This window comes from Schistocerca gregaria, chromosome 3, assembly GCF_023897955.1.
Source record: "Schistocerca gregaria isolate iqSchGreg1 chromosome 3, iqSchGreg1.2, whole genome shotgun sequence".
NCBI lineage: Eukaryota > Metazoa > Arthropoda > Insecta > Orthoptera > Acrididae > Schistocerca > Schistocerca gregaria.
In genome coordinates, this window is record NC_064922.1 from 176,682,815 (window position 1) to 176,705,411 (window position 22,597).

Sequence of the window (22,597 nt, forward strand, 5' to 3'; positions counted from 1 at the left end):
GCATCGACAATTACAGACATTTATCCCACCACAGTAATTTGTTCAGCAAGTTAATCGTGTGTTGGATGAAGTTTCTTCAGAATTCTTGGTCTCAAATGGATTGCAACTTGGAGTAAACTTTTAAGACTTGAAGACATTAATGGTAGAACATGAGAGTACATGAATATATCTTCTTTTTGTTTCGCAAGTTCAGAAGGTTTGATGAAGAATGAGCAGTATACAGTTTCTCAGCAGGAAAGACACAGTGGTGTACTAGATCTGGACATTGGTTGACAAAGGATTAGAGACTGAAAACAGTTTTTGGTGTGTAGGAGCTACTTAACCATCAAAACTGTAAAAGTATTCATAGTAGAAAGAAGGTTGCTCAGTGCAAATGTACAATAAGTCGAGTAAATCGTGTATTCTAGATCTACCCTTGTGAGGTAGTTCACTCTCACACTGAGCAGTGGGCAACCGGCTGACTCATGATGATATTATGATGTGGAATGGTAGGATGAGCGAGTGGAAGGCAGGGATGGGAGGGCTCAAAACAAGGCAACTTTGCAACGAGTCTTAGCTCTATGGCCGTTAATGTCATGTTCTATGGAGATCTATTGGTGGCTATTAATTATTTTATTTTATTTATTTATTTAAACTGGTAAGATTAGGGCCATCAGGCCCTCTCTTACATCTAACAAGGAATTCTACTTATTTTACAGTCATATGTTTTAGTAGGCACGTTAAATTACATCTAATACAAAAAGTGAGATAAACAATTAGAAAGTTACACCTCGAAAAATACATTATTGAAGAGATAGATTTTAGATAGGAGTGCTGGCAGCAGGGAGTATGAGGGAGACTCATGGTGAAGGGAGGAGAAGAATAGAGAGGAAAATATAAAGGAAAAGAGGACTGCGTGGCTAATAGAGATAGATGAAGAGGAAGGCATCTCAGGAGCAAGATAGGAGACGCTAGCTTTGCTATTTGACAGATGAGAGGATTGGCCTTGCACATTAATTTTGTGGAGAATTTTATGCGGATGATAGTAGGAAATGCTTCAACTTCTTCTTAAAAGCAACAGGAGATTGAATTTTCCTCAAGGTAAGGGGCAGTTTGTTCCAGAGGCGGACAGCGGCAACTGAGAAGGAGTTTGCAAAAGTTTTTGTTTTGTGAGTTGGCACAGTTAGGATACCAGATAAGAGTGACCTCGTGTTTAGATTATGATGGCATGACAGGTTTTTAATCTCTGAAGCTAGGTACTGGGGTGCTTGCGGGACGCGTAATGTGGCAAATTTATTTCCTAACACTGGTTTAATAATGAGAAATGGAAATGAAATGAAACATATCTTAATAGTTTTGTGTAGTGGCGATAAGACAGAGCAGCTAAGGGCGAAAAATGATGTTTCTTACGAACCATGCAGCATTATGATGATTGCCATTTTAGGACGACACTTCTCAATTTGATGGAACCATGCTGTCAACATCAAGGCCAATATTATAAAAAAAGGATTATGTAATTAAAATGTGCTGCAGAATTATGACACTTTATTACTCAGATAATTTGTTTGGTTCACGTCCTACACCACTTGAGACCAAATAAGTAAAAGGCATGTTAAGTGTGATGATACATAATTATCTAAATTTCCACATTGTGTGTTCAGCCAGCACAATATAGTTGCCCAGGAGTGTGTGAGAGAGATTACCCCAGCTCATTAAAGAATTTGCCCTAAATCTATCAAAGTTTCCTTCTTTTTTTTCACCTGACGACGATTCAATCCTCATACTGTATGATGGTTTATCTTCTTTACTCCTAAATTATTTAAACTAACATTTACAGACAAATAAAAAATGTTTGTGGTACCATAATAATTCAAGAGAAACAAGTAATTTGCAGTTTCTTGTTCTGCATCCAAGATTGAATAATGTATACAGAGTAAATGTAGCTTGATTTACAAAAGAGTGGAAGAATACACATTACAGAACAATATTAGTAAAAGTGGCTGGATTTACAGAGCATTGGAAGGATACACACTATGTAATAATTAGTAAGAGTCACTCTGTGTGTGTGTGTGTGTGTGTGTGTGTGTGTGTGTGTGTGTGTGTGTGTGTCATAAGCCTTTGATGAACTGGGAGATGGTTATGATTCAGTTGTCAGGGCTTTTTTTCTTGTCAGTATGTCAAGTCTTCATAGAACTAGTATTTGGTCGATGTAATGCTGAATTAGATAAGGTTATCCACCACTGTAAATAAGTGGACAAATGAACTCTTTGCATGCTGCTTACATGAAAACTCAAAGGTTGTTTCTTCAAGACTGACGTTTGCCCTTGAAAGGCTTCATTATTGTACAGAATAGGATGTTAGAATAGTCACACCGACGATTCTGAAGGCTCACTGTAGAACACATATCGAATAATCGTTATGTTGATGATGTGTATGTCAGGCGTTGTGAAATGTACAGGACCACCACAACAAGAAGGTGACATGATATAGATGATTTATGAAGTGATTAACATTACTTCTGCGAGCTGTATAAATGCACTGACATGGCAGCAACATTGTTTAGTGGAACTATAAAAAAACTTTATATGTAATTTGTCTCACTGTTACATGAACACTATTACATGCATACTGTCGTGAAGTATCTTCAAATCGTTATTTTATATCAATATTACGGGAAGGGAAGAGGCAGCAGATGAGATGACACCGTTTGGCTTATTGATTTACATTAATTATCAAATGATCATCTAACAAATGATCTAGGAATTGCCAAGGTTGTGCAGTGCACATCAATAGCTCGAAATAGACTCAGAATATAATTTAGAAGGACAAGAACAGGTGGTCATGAGGATAGGAGAGTAGTCAGCCATGGCCTTGATTATAAAACCATCTCAGCATTCGCCTGAGTTATTTAGTACAACCACAGAATATAAACATCAGAGTGGCCTGACAGAGCAACACCATCCTCCTAAATACGAGGTCAGTGTGCAGTAGAACTGATGGGTAAGAACATATAGGATGCAAGGGGCATTAGATGGAAAGAGAGAAAATAAAATGAGAAAACTGTCTCTGTACATGAGTTGTTTAAAGACATGTAATGGAAGCTGAACAGAAAAATTAAAGTGTAGGATATGTACGGGAAAGAGTCTTGCTAAAGGTGAAGCTTTTACTAATATGAAATGGAATTCCAGTGGAGCTGAAGTAAAGATTAGCTAAATCTTACGTCTGAAATGTAGTGTTGTACAGGAGCGAATCATGGACACGGGAAAGGAAATATAATATGAGTTGTCTGAAAAGGAGTATATTTAGAAAGTTTCAAAATGTAACTAAGGAGAAGAAAGTTTTCAGGTAAAGTGGGGTGACATATTTAAGCCTGGAGAAGTAAGGAAGACAATAGGGGAAGAAAGATGATAATTGGAAGCTACCAGAAGAAGGAAAAAATCTTGATGGGGCATTTACTGCTTATAAATTGTCTGCATCAAGGAGTTATAGGGGGAGTAATGGAAGAAATGAGAGGAAGAGCATTGGAATGATGAAGACATTACAAGTGAGCGAAAGATAAGGGAGATTCTTACATCTGGACAAGAAGGAGAGCATTTTGTAGACTGTTCGATATAATACAACTATGTTAATAAAACTATCTTTATGGGTGAAACTCTTTTTGTTGTGTGTATCTTCGACTCAGCTTCCGCACTATATGGGAGGTTGTAAAAGTGTTGTTACATTCCATCGTAGGTCTTCTATAATATGCATTAACTATGTTTATTTGATATTAGACCGGGTCTGCGCGAACGCAGTCCCGACTACCAAAAATTATGCACCCGAGTTACCCACATTAGGGGTAATCGCAGGGGTCAGCCCAACCGAAGTGCAATGGAAGAGCCTCGTCCTGGAGGAACCGCCTTCATGATCACGGTATCCCCTGTGCCAGGTAAGTATGCTTTTGCGCGCAGAAACTCGCTCCTTTATGTCATACAGAGCGCATTACAACACTCGAGTGCATATCACTGCACACGTTATGTGTGGGCAGTTGTGCAATACATCGAGCCCAAAACGCTAGTAAACTGCTTATATTTTGCCACTAAACTCTCCCATATTTTCAGTGGCGTCATCAAAGCTCTTAAAGACGGCATTTGACGAAACGGCGCTTACACAGGCCGTAGCTGTTTGGTCTAATTGGGCCGCGTAGTTCCATTCAGCGACAGCAGATGGCTCCCATACCGAGGGATGCGCGCGCATGAGATATGAGCTGCTCCCAGCGTGCATTGTGGGCCCAGTTAGGTTAGAGTTCTGTCTTCGCCAAGCCAGACACATTGTGGTCCTTTCTTAGAAAGTAAATGAGGCGTTCTTTATTGCTGTGTATAACAAATAGATTGTACCTGTCCTTTCTGTATGACACAGCGTCGTATTCCACATCGTTTCCTTTTAGTTTTGCGACTAAAAGGGCACAAGTTGGCACAAACTTTAATGGTAGTAGCGTGCAAAGAGTAATTCTTTCGGATATTTCTTAAAATTCTGTGGAGACAACTGCTCCTGTCAACCAATCACGCTGATCGATGGCGAAAGGCAATGCACTGCTCGGATAAGAACGGAAAATTTTCTCGAAAACTTGTCACATTTGGTATGTTAATATGTAGAAAACTTTGACTAACATTTGCAGCAATACGCGGAAAAGAGTTATGTGTCAATTTTCTGTTGTTCACAATCATCCCGTGAAAGTCGACCTTGTCAATATTTAGAATTTATTTGCGAAAAGAATGTCTCTTTGGACGTGTTCTTATTACATATTTACTGTATGTATGTTTGTAGCCTACTGCGAGTGTTTGCACTGTCGATGTGTTGATGAACAGAAAAATTATCTTGCATACAATTAAGGTTTACCTTACCATACGCTATTGCAATAAAATAAGTGTATATATGCAACAAAACTGAGATGTTAGGAGTTACAGTGTTCTGTAGTATGGTTCCATATGTAAAAAGTAAGATACTTTAAGACATAAACATCCTTAAGAGATAAACCAGCCAACTACCTCTTATGAAACGATTATTTCTATATTCCAAATCTGTGAAGAAAAGTAAAGACAATTTCATTTATATAAAACTTAACAGTATAGAAATTACATAGTATATTCATTTTCATGTTCACAACTATATTAATGTAAAACTAAAATTGATTATAAAAGGTACAATTTAGTTTCCTTTCCTAGAGAAAACAATAAATAAACAATAGGGGCATTTCAGTTTAGAGCAAGCAAGGTTGACTGTAGGATAAATATGATGACCATGTGTTCACTGTGCACTAATTAATAAGAATTATCCTGTGGTTCGTTGATTCTAGTCGAAAACGTCCTACACTGACAAAGTCAATTCCAATATTTTAACCTGTCACCTCCTTCCCACTGCCTCTTCAGGAAGTGAAACAACCTGGGTATATTACTGATTAAATTAGCTAACCCAGAAACTAATAATTTTATGTGTGTTTATGGATTTCTTCTCTTCACAGAGATTTAGATGACCTAGACCTTCCAAGGTGGTGTTTAATTTGTTTTATGTAATGAGGTGCCCATCACCAGCAGTCGTTCAAGAGGGTAGGTGCAATTATGACACAGTAAAGTTATGGTACATTCTAGCTTTATTCCTCAGAAAATGTGAGAGGTAGTTGCATGAAGTAATATGCATACAGGAAGCGAGGAGGACATCCACTTGTGTAAATAAGTAGTTTGCAAATATCTTAAATAACAAGTAATAATCACCATGCTAAGATGTTGATTTTCATGGTTTTCTTGACAAACACAGAAGAAATACAGTTTTTGTGTTTATTAAAATTGGATTTCATTGTTATAAAACATTAATAGAATATTCACTAGGTCGTCACTACACTCCATGTAGAAACGGATCGCCGGCTGGTGTGGACTTGCGGTTCTAGGCGCGTCAGTCTGGAACCGCATGACCGCTATGGTTGCAGTTTCGAATCCTGCCTTGGGCATGGATGTGTGTGAATGTCCTTAGGTTAGTTAGGTTTAAGTAGTTCTAAGTTCTAGGGGACTGATGACCATAGATGTTAAGTCCCATAGTGCTCAGAGCCATTTGAACCACTTTTTTTTTTAGAAACTGATCTATAATGAGGTGAGTTACTTAAACCCTTTCTGTACCATTTCTACATGATGAAAAATTTATAACTTAAAATTTTTCAGTCTTCAACAGAAATTGTGATGTGTGTTGTAGACCATCATAAGTAGAATATCCTCTGAAAATTATTAGAAGATTCATGCATTAGACAGAAATTAATCACAGAGTCCAATTTGTAAATACGGGATATGATAAGAACAGCGTTAAAGTTTGTAAAATGCTTTAGTGTACCCTATGATGTCATCTATGAAGTAAAATTCCCTGGTTAATATTATATTCCATGAACTTATTGATTCTTTGCTTCATTCTGTGCTTTCAGTTTCTTTCCCATTTTCCTTGCCTCCTTGGTGAATCATTCTGAACATCTTTTTCTCTTTTTTGGTGAGTTTAACCATCACACGTATTCCCTTTTAAAAATTGTATCGTATTTTGGTCCACAGGTATTTTAAGTCTGTTAGTTACTTTTAATTTGCCATTGATTCCATTGCTGAAAGTAGTCACAGAATCATAGGTTTATATTTGCACTATTCTTCTCCCAGAAAAGCAGACTCCTGACAAGTCTTCCAAATTTTGCAATTTAATGACTCAATCGTGTGAAACCATCCACACAAGTGAAACTGACAGTTAAGTTAGGAACTACATGATGAGGTGTGTGTGGAGTGTTTAGCCCACACACACCAACATACATATTTCTCTGTAAGAGACAGGAGGATTTTATCTTGTCATCTTCACTTGTGTAAGGCTAAAGAAATGTGGAATTATTTGGGACAAATTTTGTAAATTGCTTTTTTGGAGCACACGTAACCGTGTACACCCCTTTAACTCAAGAGTATTTTACAAAGATATTTAAGTCTATACTAGTTGGAATTGCCCAAAGAGAAGCCATCAGCAATCAGAGAAGAATTACTCATCTTAATTCGCCATTTACCCTATGTATAAAAAAACAGGCCTGATGCCTTGTACCTAATATAGATATACTTAATGGCATGGACAATTACAGACATTTATCCCACCACAGGAATTTGTTCAGCAAGTTAATCGTGTGTTGGACGAAGTTTCTTCAGAATTCTTGGTCTCAAATGGATTGCAACTTGGAGTAAACTTTTAAGACTTGAAGACATTAATGGTAGAACATGAGAATACATGAGTATATCTTCTTTTTGCTTTGCAAGTTCAGAAGGTTTGATGAAGAATGAGCAGTATACAGTTTCTCAGCAGGAAAGACACAGTGGTGTACTAGATCTGGACATTGGTTGACAAAGGATTAGAGACTGAAAACAGATTTTGGTGTGTAGGAGCTACTTAACCATCAAAACTGTAAAAGTATTCATAGTAGAAAGAAGGTTGCTCAGTGCAAATGTACAATAAGTCGATTAAATCGTGTATTCTAGATCTACCCTTGTGAGGTAGTTCACTCTCACACTGAGCAGTGGGCAACCGGCTGACTCATGATGATATTATGATGTGGAATGGTAGGATGAGCGAGTGGAAGGCAGGGATGGGAGCGTTCAAAACAAGGCAACTTTGCAACGAGTCTTAGCTCTATGGCCGTTAATGTCATGTTCTATGGAGATCTATTGGTGGCTATTAATTAATTTATTTTATTTATTTATTTAAACTGGTAAGATTAGGGCCATCAGGCCCTCTCTTACATCTAACCAGGCATTCTACTTATTTTACAGTCATATGTTTTAGTAGGCATGTTAAACTACATCTAATACAAAAAGTGAGATAAACAATTAGAAAGTTACACCTCGAAAAATACATTATTGAAGAGATAGATTTTAGATAGGAGTGCTGGCAGCAGGGAGTATGAGGGAGACTCATGGTGAAGGGAGGAGAAGAATAGAGAGGAAAATATAAAGGAGAAGAGGACTGCGGGGCTAATAGAGATAGATGAAGAGGAAGGCATCTCAGGAGCAAGATAGGAGACGCTAGTTTTGCTATTTGACAGATGAGAGGATTGGCCTTGCACATTAATTTTGTGGAGAATTTTATGCGGATGATAGTAGGAAATGCTTCAACTTCTTCTTAAAAGCAACAGGAGATTGAATTTTCCTCAAGGTAAGGGGCAGTTTGTTCCAGAGGCGGACAGCGGCAACTGAGAAGGAGTTTGCAAAAGTTTTTGTTTTGTGAGTGGGCACAGTTAGGATACCAGATAAGAGTGACCTCGTGTTTAGATTATGATGGCATGACAGGTTTTTAATCTCTAAAGCTAGGTACTGGGGTGCTTGCGGGACGCATAATATGGCAAATTTATTTCCTAACACTGGTTTAATAATGAGAAATGGAAATGAAATGAAACATATCTTAATAGTTTTGTGTAGTGGCGATAAGACAGAGCAGCTAAGGGCGAAAAATGATGTTTCTTACGAACCATGCAGCATTATGATGATTGCCATTTTAGGACGACACTTCTCAATTTGCTGGAACCATGCTGCAAACATCAAGGCCAATATTATAAAAAAAGGATTATGTAATTAATATGTGCTGCAGAATTATGACACTTTATTACTCAGATAATTTGTTTGGTTCACGTCCTACACCACTTGAGACCAAATAAGTAAAAGGCATGTTAAGTGTGATGATACATAATTATCTAAATTTCCACATTGTGTGTTCAGCCAGCACAATATAGCTGCCCAGGAGTGTGTGAGAGAGATTACCCCAGCTCATTAAAGAATTTGCCCTAAATCTATCAAAGTTTCCTTCTTTTTTTTCACCTGACGACGATTCAATCCTCATACTGTATGATGGTTTATCTTCTTTACTCCTAAATTATTTAAACTAACATTTACAGACAAATAAAAAATGTTTGTGGTACGATAATAATTCAAGAGAAACAAGTAATTTGCAGTTTCTTGTTCTGCATCCAAGATTGAATAATGTATACAGAGTAAATGTAGCTTGATTTACAAAAGAGTGGAAGAATACACATTACAGAACAATATCAGTAAAAGTGGCTGGATTTACTGAGCATTGGAAGGATACACACTATGTAATAATTAGTAAGAGTCACTCTGTGTGTGTGTGTGTGTGTGTGTGTGTGTCATAAGCCTTTGATGAACTGGGAGATGGTTATGATTCAGTTGTCAGGGCTTTTTTTTCTTGTCAGTATGTCAAGTCTTCATAGAACTGCAGTATTTGGTCGATGTAATGCTGAATTAGATAAGGTTATCCACCACTGTAAATAAGTGGACAAATGAACTCTTTGCATGCTGCTTACATAAAACTCAAAGGTTGTTTCTTCAAGACTGACGTTTGCCCTTGAAAGGGTTCATTATTGTACAGAATAGGATGTTAGAATAGTCACACCGACGATTCTGAAGGCTCACTGTAGAACACATATCGAATAATCGTCATGTTGACGATGTGTATGTCAGGCGTTGTGAAATGTACAGGACCACCACAACAAGAAGGTGACATGATATAGATGATTTATGAACTGATTAACATTACTTCTGCGAGCTGTATAAATGCACTGACATGGCAGCAACATTGTTTAGTGGAACTATAAAAAAGCTTTATATGTAATTTGTCTCACTGTTACATGAACACTATTACATGCATACTGTCGTGAAGTATCTTCAAATCGTTATTTTATATCAATATTACGGGAAGGGAAGAGGCAGCAGATGAGATGACACCGTTTGGCTTATGGATTTACATTAATTATCAAATGATCATCTAACAAATGATCTAGGAATTGCCAAGGTTGTGCAGTGCACATCAATAGCTCGAAATAGACTCAGAATATAATTTAGAAGGACAAGAATAGGTGGTCATGAGGATAGGAGAGTAGTCAGCCATGGCCTTGATTATAAAACCATCTCAGCATTCGCCTGAGTTATTTAGTACAACCACAGAATATAAACATCAGAGTGGCCTGACAGAGCAACACCATCCTCCTAAATACGAGGTCAGTGTGCAGTAGAACTGATGGGTAAGAACATATAGGATGCAAGGGGCATTAGATGGAAAGAGAGAAAATAAAATGAGAAAACTGTCTCTGTACATGAGTTGTTTAAAGACATGTAATGGAAGCTGAACAGAAAAATTAAAGTGTAGGATATGTTCGGGAAAGAGTCTTGCTAAAGGTGAAGCTTTTACTAACATGAAATGGAATTCCAGTGGAGCTGAAGTAAAGATTAGCTAAATCTTACGTCTGAAATGTAGTGTTGTACAGGAGCGAATCATGGACACGGGAAAGGAAATATAATATGAGTTGTCTGAAAAGGAGTATATTTAGAAAGTTTCGAAATGTAACTAAGGAGAAGAAAGTTTTCAGGTAAAGTGGGGTGACATATTTAAGCCTGGAGAAGTAAGGAAGACAATAGGGGAAGAAAGATGATAATTGGAAGCTACCAGAAGAAGGAAAAAATCTTGATGGGGCATTTACTGCTTATAAATTGTCTGCATCAAGGAGTTATAGGGGGAGTAATGGAAGAAATGAGAGGAAGAGCATTGGAATGATGAAGACATTACAAGTGAGCGAAAGATAAGGGAGATTCTTACATCTGGACAAGAAGGAGAGCATTTTGTAGACTGTTCGATATAATACAACTATGTTAATAAAACTATCTTTATGGGTGAAACTCTTTTTGTTGTGTGTATCTTCGACTCAGCTTCCGCACTATATGGGAGGTTGTAAAAGTGTTGTTACATTCCATCGTAGGTCTTCTATAATATGCATTAACTATGTTTATTTGATATTAGACCGGGTCTGCGCGAACGCAGTCCCGACTACCAAAAATTATGCACCCGAGTTACCCACATTAGGGGTAATCGCAGGGGTCAGCCCAACCGAAGTGCAATGGAAGAGCCTCGTCCTGGAGGAACCGCCTTCATGATCACGGTATCCCCTGTGCCAGGTAAGTATGCTTTTGCGCGCAGAAACTCGCTCCTTTATGTCATACAGAGCGCATTACAACACTCGAGTGCATATCACTGCACACGTTATGTGTGGGCAGTTGTGCAATACATCGAGCCCAAAACGCTAGTAAACTGCTTATATTTTGCCACTAAACTCTCCCATATTTTCAGTGGCGTCATCAAAGCTCTTAAAGACGGCATTTGACGAAACGGCGCTTACACAGGCCGTAGCTGTTTGGTCTAATTGGGCCGCGTAGTTCCATTCAGCGACAGCAGATGGCTCCCATACCGAGGGATGCGCGCGCATGAGATATGAGCTGCTCCCAGCGTGCATTGTGGGCCCAGTTAGGTTAGAGTTCTGTCTTCGCCAAGCCAGACACATTGTGGTCCTTTCTTAGAAAGTAAATGAGGCGTTCTTTATTGCTGTGTATAACAAATAGATTGTACCTGTCCTTTCTGTATGACACAGCGTCGTATTCCACATCGTTTCCTTTTAGTTTTGCGACTAAAAGGGCACAAGTTGGCACAAACTTTAATGGTAGTAGCGTGCAAAGAGTAATTCTTTCGGATATTTCTTAAAATTCTGTTGAGACAACTGCTCCTGTCAACCAATCACGCTGATCGATGGCGAAAGGCAATGCACTGCTCGGATAAGAACGGAAAATTTTCTCGAAAACTTGTCACATTTGGTATGTTAATATGTAGAAAACTTTGACTAACATTTGCAGCAATACGCAGAAAAGAGTTATGTGTCAATTTTCTGTTGTTCACAATCATCCCGTGAAAGTCGACCTTGTCAATATTTAGAATTTATTTGCGAAACGAATGTCTCTTTGGACGTGTTCTTATTACATATTTACTGTATGTATGTTTGTAGCCTACTGCGAGTGTTTGCACTGTCGATGTGTTGATGAACAGAAAAATTATCTTGCATACAATTAAGGTTTACCTTACCATACGCTATTGCAATAAAATAAGTGTATATACGGAACAAAACTGAGATGTTAGGAGTTTCAGTGTTCTGTAGTATGGTTCCATATGTAAAAAGTAAGATACTTTAAGACATAAACATCCTTAAGAGATAAACCAGCCAACTACCTCTTATGAAACGATTATTTCTATATTCCAAATCTGTGAAGAAAAGTAAAGACAATTTCATTTATATAAAACTTAACAGTATAGAAATTACATAGTATATTCATTTTCATGTTCACAACTATATTAATGTAAAACTAAAATTGATTATAAAAGGTACAATTTAGTTTCCTTTCCTAGAGAAAACAATAAATAAACAATAGGGGCATTTCAGTTTAGAGCAAGCAAGGTTGACTGTAGGATAAATATGATGACCATGTGTTCACATTGCACTAATTAATAAGAATTATCCTGTGGTTCGTTGATTCTAGTCGAAAACGTCCTACACTGACAAAGTCAATTCCAATATTTTAACATGTCACCTCCTTCCCACTGCCTCTTCAGGAAGTGAAACAACCTGGGTATATTACTGATTAAATTAGCTAACCCAGAAACTAATAATTTTATGTGTGTATATGGATTTCTTCTCTTCACAGAGATTTAGATGATCCTAGACCTTCCAAGGTGGTGTTTAATTTGTTTTATGTAATGAGGTGCCCATCACCAGTAATCTTTTTAAGAGGGTAGGTGCAATTATGACACAGTAAAGTTATGGTACATTCTAGCTTTATTCCTCAGAAAATGTGAGAGGTAGTTGCATGAAGTAATATGCATACAGGAAGCGAGGAAGACATCCACTTGTGTAAATAAGTAGTTTGCAAATATCTTAAATAACAAGTAATAATCACCATGCTAAGATGTTGATTTTCATGGTTTTCTTGACAAACGCAGAAGAAATACAGTTTTTGTGTTTATTAAAATTGGATTTCATTGTTATAAAACATTAATAGAATATTCACTAGGTCGTCACTACACTCCATGTAGAAACTGATCGCCGGCTGGTGTGGACTTGCGGTTCTAGGCGCATCAGTCTGGAACCGCATGACCGCTATGGTTGCAGTTTCGAATCCTGCCTTGGGCATGGATGTGTGTGAATGTCCTTAGGTTAGTTAGGTTTAAGTAGTTCTAAGTTCTAGGGGACTGATGACCATAGATGTTAAGTCCCATAGTGCTCAGAGCCATTTGAACCACTTTTTTTTTTTAGAAACTGATCTATAATGAGTTGAGTTACTTAAACCCTTTCTGTACCATTTCTACATGATGAAAAATTTATAACTTAAAATTTTTCAGTCTTCAACAGAAATTGTGATGTGTGTTGTAGACCATCATAAGTAGAATATCCTCTGAAAATTATTAGAAGATTCATGCATTAGACAGAAATTAATCACAGAGTCCAATTTGTAAATACGGGATATGATAAGAACAGCGTTAAAGTTTGTAAAATGCTTTAGTGTACCCTATGATGTCATCTATGAAGTAAAATTCCCTGGTTAATATTATATTCCATGAACTTATTGATTCTTTGCTTCATTCTGTGCTTTCAGTTTCTTTCCCATTTTCCTTGCCTCCTTGGTGAATCATTCTGAACATCTTTTTCTCTTTTTTGGTGAGTTTAACCATCACACGTATTCCCTTTTAAAAAATTGTATCGTATTTTGGTCCACAGGTATTTTAAGTCTGTTAGTTACTTTTAATTTGCCATTGATTCCATTGCTGAAAGTAGTCACAGAATCATAGGTTTATATTTGCACTATTCTTCTCCCAGAAAAGCAGACTCCTGACAAGTCTTCCAAATTTTGCAATTTAATGACTCAATCGTGTGAAACCATCCACACAAGTGAAACTGACAGTTAAGTTAGGAACTACATGATGAGGTGTGTGTGGAGTGTTCAGCCCACACACACCAACATACATATTTCTCTGTAAGAGACAGGAGGATTTTATCTTGTCATCTTCACTTGTGTAAGGCTAAAGAAATGAGGAATTATTTGGGACAAATTTTGTAAATTGCTTTTTTGGAGCACACGTAACCGTGTACACCCCTTTAACTCAAGAGTATTTTACAAAGATATTTAAGTCTATACTAGTTGGAATTGCCCAAAGAGAAGCCATCAGCAATCAGAGAAGAATTACTCATCTTAATTCGACATTTAACCTATGTATAACAAAACAGGCCTGATGCCTTGTACCTAATATAGATATACTTAATGGCATGGACAATTACAGACATTTATCCCACCACAGGAATTTGTTCAGCAAGTTAATCGTGTGTTGGACGAAGTTTCTTCAGAATTCTTGGTCTCAAATGGATTGCAACTTGGAGTAAACTTTTAAGACTTGAAGACATTAATGGTAGAACATGAGAATACATGAATATATCTTCTTTTTGTTTCGCAAGTTCAGAAGGTTTGATGAAGAATGAGCAGTATACAGTTTCTCAGCAGGAAAGACACAGTGGTGTACTAGATCTGGATATTGGTTGACAAAGGATTAGAGACTGAAAACAGTTTTTGGTGTGTAGGAGCTACCTAACCATCAAAACTGTAAAAGTATTCATAGCAGAAAGAAGGTTGCTCAGTGCAAATGTACAATAAGTCGATTAAATCGTGTATTCTAGATCTACCCTTGTGAGGTAGTTCACTCTCACACTGAGCAGTGGGCAACCGGCTGACTCATGATGATATTATGATGTGGAATGGTAGGATGAGCGAGTGGAAGGCAGGGATGGGAGCGTTCAAAACAAGGCAACTTTGCAACGAGTCTTAGCTCTATGGCCGTTAATGTCATGTTCTATGGAGATCTATTGGTGGCTATTAATTAATTTATTTTATTTATTTATTTAAACTGGTAAGATTAGGGCCATCAGGCCCTCTCTTACATCTAACCAGGCATTCTACTTATTTTACAGTCATATGTTTTAGTAGGCATGTTAAACTACATCTAATACAAAAAGTGAGATAAACAATTAGAAAGTTACACCTCGAAAAATACATTATTGAAGAGATAGATTTTAGATAGGAGTGCTGGCAGCAGGGAGTATGAGGGAGACTCATGGTGAAGGGAGGAGAAGAATAGAGAGGAAAATATAAAGGAAAAGAGGACTGCGGGGCTAATAGAGATAGATGAAGAGGAAGGCATCTCAGGAGCAAGATAGGAGACGCTAGTTTTGCTATTTGACAGATGAGAGGATTGGCCTTGCACATTAATTTTGTGGAGAATTTTATGCGGATGATAGTAGGAAATGCTTCAACTTCTTCTTAAAAGCAACAGGAGATTGAATTTTCCTCAAGGTAAGGGGCAGTTTGTTCCAGAGGCGGTCAGTGGCAACTGAGAAGGAGTTTGCAAAAGTTTTTGTTTTGTGAGTGGGCACAGTTAGGATACCAGATAAGAGTGACCTCGTGTTTAGATTATGATGGCATGACAGGTTTTTAATCTCTGAAGCTAGGTACTGGGGTGCTTGCGGGACGCGTAATATGGCAAATTTATTTCCTAACACTGGTTTAATAATGAGAAATGGAAATGAAATGAAACAAATCTTAATAGTTTTGTGTAGTGGCGATAAGACAGAGCAGCTAAGGGCGAAAAATGATGTTTCTTACGAACCATGCAGCATTATGATGATTGCCATTTTAGGACGACACTTCTCAATTTGCTGGAACCATGCTGCAAACATCAAGGCCAATATTATAAAAAAAGGATTATGTAATTAATATGTGCTGCAGAATTATGACACTTTATTACTCAGATAATTTGTTTGGTTCACGTCCTACACCACTTGAGACCAAATAAGTAAAAGGCATGTTAAGTGTGATGATACATAATTATCTAAATTTCCACATTGTGTGTTCAGCCAGCACAATATAGCTGCCCAGGAGTGTGTGAGAGAGATTACCCCAGCTCATTAAAGAATTTGCCCTAAATCTATCAAAGTTTCCTTCTTTTTTTTCACCTGACGACGATTCAATCCTCATACTGTATGATGGTTTATCTTCTTTACTCCTAAATTATTTAAACTAACATTTACAGACAAATAAAAAATGTTTGTTTGTACCATAATAATTCAAGAGAAACAAGTAATTTGCAGTTTCTTGTTCTGCATCCAAGATTGAATAATGTATACAGAGTAAATGTAGCTTGATTTACAAAAGAGTGGAAGAATACACATTACAGAACAATATTAGTAAAAGTGGCTGGATTTACAGAGCATTGGAAGGATACACACTATGTAATAATTAGTAAGAGTCACTCTGTGTGTGTGTGTGTGTGTGTGTGTGTGTGTGTGTGTGTGTGTGTGTGTGTCATAAGCCTTTGATGAACTGGGAGGTGGTTATGATTCAGTTGTCAGGGCTTTTTTTTCTTGTCAGTATGTCAAGTCTTCATAGAACTGTAGTATTTGGTCGATGTAATGCTGAATTAGATAAGGTTATCCACCACTGTAAATAAGTGGACAAATGAACTCTTTGCATGCTGCTTACATGAAAACTCAAAGGTTGTTTCTTCAAGACTGACGTTTGCCCTTGAAAGGCTTCATTATTGTACAGAATAGGATGTTAGAATAGTCACACCGACGATTCTGAAGGCTCACTGTAGAACACATATCGAATAATCGTTATGTTGATGATGTGTATGTCAGGCGTTGTGAAATGTACAGGACCACCACAACAAGAAGGTGACATGATATAGATGATTTATGAACTGATTAACATTACTTCTGCGAGCTGTATAAATGCACTGACATGGCAGCAACATTGTTTAGTGGAACTATAAAAAAGCTTTATATGTAATTTGTCTCACTGTTACATGAACACTATTACATGCATACTGTCGTGAAGTATCTTCAAATCGTTATTTTATATCAATATTACGGGAAGCCCCCCATGAACCGTGGACCTTGCCGTTGGTGGGGAGGCTTGCGTGCCTCAGCGATACAGATGGCCGTACCGTAGGTGCAACCACAACGGAGGGGTATCTGTTGAGAGGCCAGACAAACGTGTGGTTCCTGAAGAGGGGCAGCAGCCTTTTCAGTAGTTGCAGGGGCAACAGTCTGGATGATTGACTGATCTGGCCTTGCAACATTAACCAAAACGGCCTTGCTGTGCTGGTACTGCGAACGGCTGAAAGCAAGGGGAAACTACAGGCGTAATTTTTCCCGAGGACATGCAGCTTTACTGTATGATTAAATGATGATGGCATCCTCTTGTGTAAAATATTCCGGAGGTAAAATAGTCCCCCATTCGGATCTCCGGGCGGGGACTACTCAGGAGGATGTCGTTATCAGGAGAAAGAAAACTGGCGTTCTACGGATCGGAGCGTGGAATGTCAGATCCCTTAATCGGGCAGGTAGGTTAGAAAATTTAAAAAGGGAAATGGATAGGTTAAAGTTAGATATAGTGGGAATTAGTGAAGTTCGGTGGCAGGAGGAACAAGACTTCTGGTCAGGTGACTACAGGGTTATAAACACACATTCAAATAGGGGTAATGCAGGAGTAGGTTTAATAATGAATAGGAAAATAGGAATGCGGGTAAGCTACTACAAACAGCATAGTGAACGCATTATTGTGGCCAAGATAGATACGAAGCCCACACCTACTACAGTAGTACAAGTTTATATGCCAACTAGCTCTGCAGATGATGAAGAAATTGAAGAAATGTTCGATGAAATAAAAGAAATTATTCAGATAGTGAAAGGAGACGAAAATGTAATAGTAATGGGTGACTGGAATTCGAGTGTATGAAAAGGGAGAGAAGGAAACATAGTAGGTGAATATGGATTGGGGCTAAGAAATGAAAGAGGAAGCCACCTAGTAGAATTTTGCACAGAGCACAACTTAATCATAGCTAACACTTGGTTTAAGAATCATGAAAGAAGGTTGTATACGTGGAAGAACCCTGGAGATACTAAAAGGTATCAGATAGATTATATAATGGTAAGACAGAGATTTAGGAACCAGGTTTTAAGTTGTAAGACATTTCCAGGGGCAGATGTGGACTCTGACCACAATCTATTGGTTATGACCTGTAGATTAAAACTGAAGAAACTGCAAAAATGTGGGAAATTAAGGAGATGGGACCTGGATAAACTGAAAGAACCAGAGGTTGTACAGAGTTTCAGAGAGAGCATAAGAGAACAATTGACAGGAATAGGGGAAAGAAATACAGTAGAAGAAGAATGGGTAGCTCTGAGGGATGTAGTAGTGAGGCAGCAGAGGATATAGTAGGTACAAAGATGAGGGCTGCTAGAAATCCTTGGGTAACAGAAGAAATATTGAATTTAATTGATGAAAGGAGAAAATATAAAAATGCAGTAAATGAAGCAGGCAAAAAGGAATACAAACGTCTCAAAAATGAGATCGACAGGAAGTGCAAAATGGCTAAACAGGGATGGCTAGAGGACAAATGTAAGGATGTAGAAGCTTATCTCACTAGGGGTAAGATAGATACTGTCTACAGGAAAATTAAAGAGACCTTTGGAGAGAAGAGAACCACGTGTATGAATATTAAGAGCTCAGATGGCAGCCCAGTTCTAAGCAAAGAAGGGAAGGCAGAAAGGTGGAAGGAGTATATAGAAGGTTTATACAAGGGCGATGTACTTGAGGACAATATTATAGAAATAGAAGAGGATGTAGATGAAGACGAAATGGGAGATACGATACTGCGTGAAGAGTTTGACAGAGCACTGAAAGACCTGAGTCGAAACAAGGCCCCCGGAGTAGACAACATTCCATTAGAACTACTGACGGCCTTGGGAGAGCCAGTCCTGACAAAACTCTACCAGCTGGTGAGCAAGATGTATGAGACAGGCGAAATACCCTCAGACTTCAAGAAGAATATAATAATTCCAATCCCAAAGAAAGCAGGTGCTGACAGATGTGAGAATTACCGAACTATCAGTTTAATAAGTCACAGCTGCAAAATACTAACGCGAATTCTTTACAGACGAATGGAAAAACTGGTAGATGCAGACCTCGGGGAAGATCAGTTTGGATTCCGTCGAAATGTTGGAACACGTGAGGCAATACTGACCTTACGACTTATCTTAGAAGAAAGATTAAGAAAAGGCAAACCTACGTTTCTAGCATTTGTAGACTTGGAGAAGGCTTTTGACTATGTTGACTGGAATACTCTTTTTCAAATTCTAAAGGTGGCAGGGGTAAAATACAGGGAGCGAAAGGCTGTTTATAATTTGTACAGAAACCAGATGGCAGTAATAAGAGTCGAGGGGCATGAAAGGGAAGCAGTGGTTGGGAAAGGAGTGAGACAGGGTTGTAGCCTCTTCCCGATGTTATTCAATCTGTATATTGAGCAAGCAGTAAAGGAAAAAAAAGAAAAATTTGGAGTAGCTATTAAATTTCATGGAGACGAAGTAAAAACTTTGAGGTTCGCCGATGACATTGTAATTCTGTCAGAGACGGCAAAGGACTTGGAAGAGCAGTTGAACGGAATGGACAGTGTCTTGAAAGGAGGATATAAGATGAACATCAACAAAAGAAAAACGAGGATAATGAAATGAGGTCAAATTAAGTCGGGTGATGCTGAGGGAATTAGAAAAGGCAATGAGACACTTAAAGTAGTAAAGGAGTTTTGCTATTTGGGGAGAAAAATAACTGATGATGGTCGAAGTAGAGAGGATATAAAATGTAGACTGGCAATGGCAAGGAAAGCGTTTCTGAAGAAGAGAAATTTGTTAACAACGAATATAGATTTATGTATCAGGAAGTCGTTTCTGAAAGTATTTGTTTGGAGTGTAGCCATGTATGGAAGTGAAACATGGACGATAACTAGTTTGGACAAGAAGAGAATAGAAGCTTTCGTAATGTGGTGCTACAGAAGAATACTGAAGATAAGGTGGATAGATCACGTAACTAATGAGGAAGTATTGAATAGGATTGGGGAGAAGAGAAGTTTGTGGCACAACTTGACTAGAAGAAGGGATCGGTTGGTAGGACATGTTTTGAGGCATCAAGGGATCACAAATTTAGCATTGGAGGGCAGCGTGGAGGGTAAAAATCGTAGAGGGAGACCGAGAGATGAGTACACTAAGCAGATTCAGAAGGATGTAGGTTGCAGTAGGTACTGGGAGATGAAGCAGCTTGCACAGGGTAGAGTAGCATGGAGAGCTGCATCAAACCAGTCTCAGGACTGAAGACAACAACAACAACATTACGGGAAGGGAAGAGGCAGCAGATGAGATGACACCATTTGGCTTATTGATTTACATTAATTATCAAATGATCATCTAACAAATGATCTAGGAATTGCCAAGGTTGTGCAGTGCACATCAATAGCTCGAAATAGACTCAGAAAATAATTTAGAAGGACAAGAACAGGTGGTCATGAGGATAGGAGAGTAGTCAGCCATGGCCTTGATGATAAAACCATCTCAGCATTCGCCTGAGTTATTTAGTACAACCACAGAATATAAACATCAGAGTGGCCTGACAGAGCAACACCATCCTCCTAAATACGAGGTCAGTGTGCAGTAGAACTGATGGGTAAGAACATATAGGATGCAAGGGGCATTAGATGGAAAGAGAGAAAATAAAATAAGAAAACTGTCTCTGTACATGAGTTGTTTAAAGACATGTAATGGAAGCTGAACAGAAAAATTAAAGTGTAGGATATGTACGGGAAAGAGTCTTGCTAAAGGTGAACCTTTTACTAACATGAAACGGAATTCCAGTGGAGCTGAAGTAAAGATTAGCTAAATCTTACGTCTGAAATGTAGTGTTGTACAGGAGCGAATCATGGACACGGGAAAGGAAATATAATATGAGTTGTCTGAAAAGGAGTATATTTAGAAAGTTTCGAAATGTAACTAAGGAGAAGAAAGTTTTCAGGTAAAGTGGGGTGACATATTTAAGCCTGGAGAAGTAAGGAAGACAATAGGGGAAGAAAGATGATAATTGGAAGCTACCAGAAGAAGGAAAAAATCTTGATGGGGCATTTACTGCTTATAAATTGTCTGCATCAAGGAGTTATAGGGGGAGTAATGGAAGAAATGAGAGGAAGAGCATTGGAATGATGAAGACATTACAAGTGAGCGAAAGATAAGGGAGATTCTTACATCTGGACAAGAAGGAGAGCATTTTGTAGACTGTTCGATATAATACAACTATGTTAATAAAACTATCTTTATGGGTGAAACTCTTTTTGTTGTGTGTATCTTCGACTCAGCTTCCGCACTATATGGGAGGTTGTAAAAGTGTTGTTACATTCCATCGTAGGTCTTCTATAATATGCATTAACTATGTTTATTTGATATTAGACCGGGTCTGCGCGAACGCAGTCCCGACTACCAAAAATTATGCACCCGAGTTACCCACATTAGGGGTAATCGCAGGGGTCAGCCCAACCGAAGTGCAATGGAAGAGCCTCGTCCTGGAGGAACCGCCTTCATGATCACGGTATCCCCTGTGCCAGGTAAGTATGCTTTTACGCGCAGAAACTCGCTCCTTTATGTCATACAGAGCGCATTACAACACTCGAGTGCATATCACTGCACACGTTATGTGTGGGCAGTTGTGCAATACATCGAGCCCAAAACGCTAGTAAACTGCTTATATTTTGCCACTAAACTCTCCCATATTTTCAGTGGCGTCATCAAAGCTCTTAAAGACGGCATTTGACGAAACGGCGCTTACACAGGCCGTAGCTGTTTGGTCTAATTGGGCCGCGTAGTTCCATTCAGCGACAGCAGATGGCTCCCATACCGAGGGATGCGCGCGCATGAGATATGAGCTGCTCCCAGCGTGCATTGTGGGCCCAGTTAGGTTAGAGTTCTGTCTTCGCCAAGCCAGACACATTGTGGTCCTTTCTTAGAAAGTAAATGAGGCGTTCTTTATTGCTGTGTATAACAAATAGATTGTACCTGTCCTTTCTGTATGACACAGCGTCGTATTCCACATCGTTTCCTTTTAGTTTTGCGACTAAAAGGGCACAAGTTGGCACAAACTTTAATGGTAGTAGCGTGCAAAGAGTAATTCTTTCGGATATTTCTTAAAATTCTGTTGAGACAACTGCTCCTGTCAACCAATCACGCTGATCGATGGCGAAAGGCAATGCACTGCTCGGATAAGAACGGAAAATTTTCTCGAAAACTTGTCACATTTGGTATGTTAATATGTAGAAAACTTTGACTAACAGTTGCAGCAATACGCGGAAAAGAGTTATGTGTCAATTTTCTGTTGTTCACAATCATCCCGTGAAAGTCGACCTTGTCAATATTTAGAATTTATTTGTGAAAAGAATGTATCTTTGGACGTGTTCTTATTACATATTTACTGTATGTATGTTTGTAGCCTACTGCGAGTGTTTGCACTGTCGATGTGTTGATGAACAGAAAAATTATCTTGCATACAATTAAGGTTTACCTTACCATACGCTATTGCAATAAAATAAGTGTATATACGGAACAAAACTGAGATGTTAGGAGTTTCAGTGTTCTGTAGTATGGTTCCATATGTAAAAAGTAAGATACTTTAAGACATAAACATCCTTAAGAGATAAACCAGCCAACTACCTCTTATGAAACGATTATTTCTATATTCCAAATCTGTGAAGAAAAGTAAAGACAATTTCATTTATATAAAACTTAACAGTATAGGAGTTACATAGTATATTGATTTTCATGTTCACAACTATATTA

At 38.3% G+C, this 22,597-nt stretch overlaps 3 non-coding genes across 3 annotated transcripts; all 3 read right to left on the minus strand.

Moving 5' to 3' along the window:
- Window positions 1–3,752: 3,752 nt before the first annotated feature.
- Window positions 3,753–3,915, minus strand: LOC126356811 (U1 spliceosomal RNA). The gene has a single exon (XR_007565835.1). It is a non-coding gene; the product is annotated as a U1 spliceosomal RNA (small nuclear RNA).
- Window positions 3,916–10,821: 6,906 nt separating this feature from the next.
- On the minus strand, window positions 10,822–10,984 carry LOC126356812 (U1 spliceosomal RNA). Its single transcript, XR_007565836.1, has one exon. It is a non-coding gene; the product is annotated as a U1 spliceosomal RNA (small nuclear RNA).
- Window positions 10,985–21,217: 10,233 nt separating this feature from the next.
- LOC126356813 (U1 spliceosomal RNA) lies at window positions 21,218–21,380 on the minus strand. Its single transcript, XR_007565837.1, has one exon. It is a non-coding gene; the product is annotated as a U1 spliceosomal RNA (small nuclear RNA).
- Window positions 21,381–22,597: the final 1,217 nt, after the last annotated feature.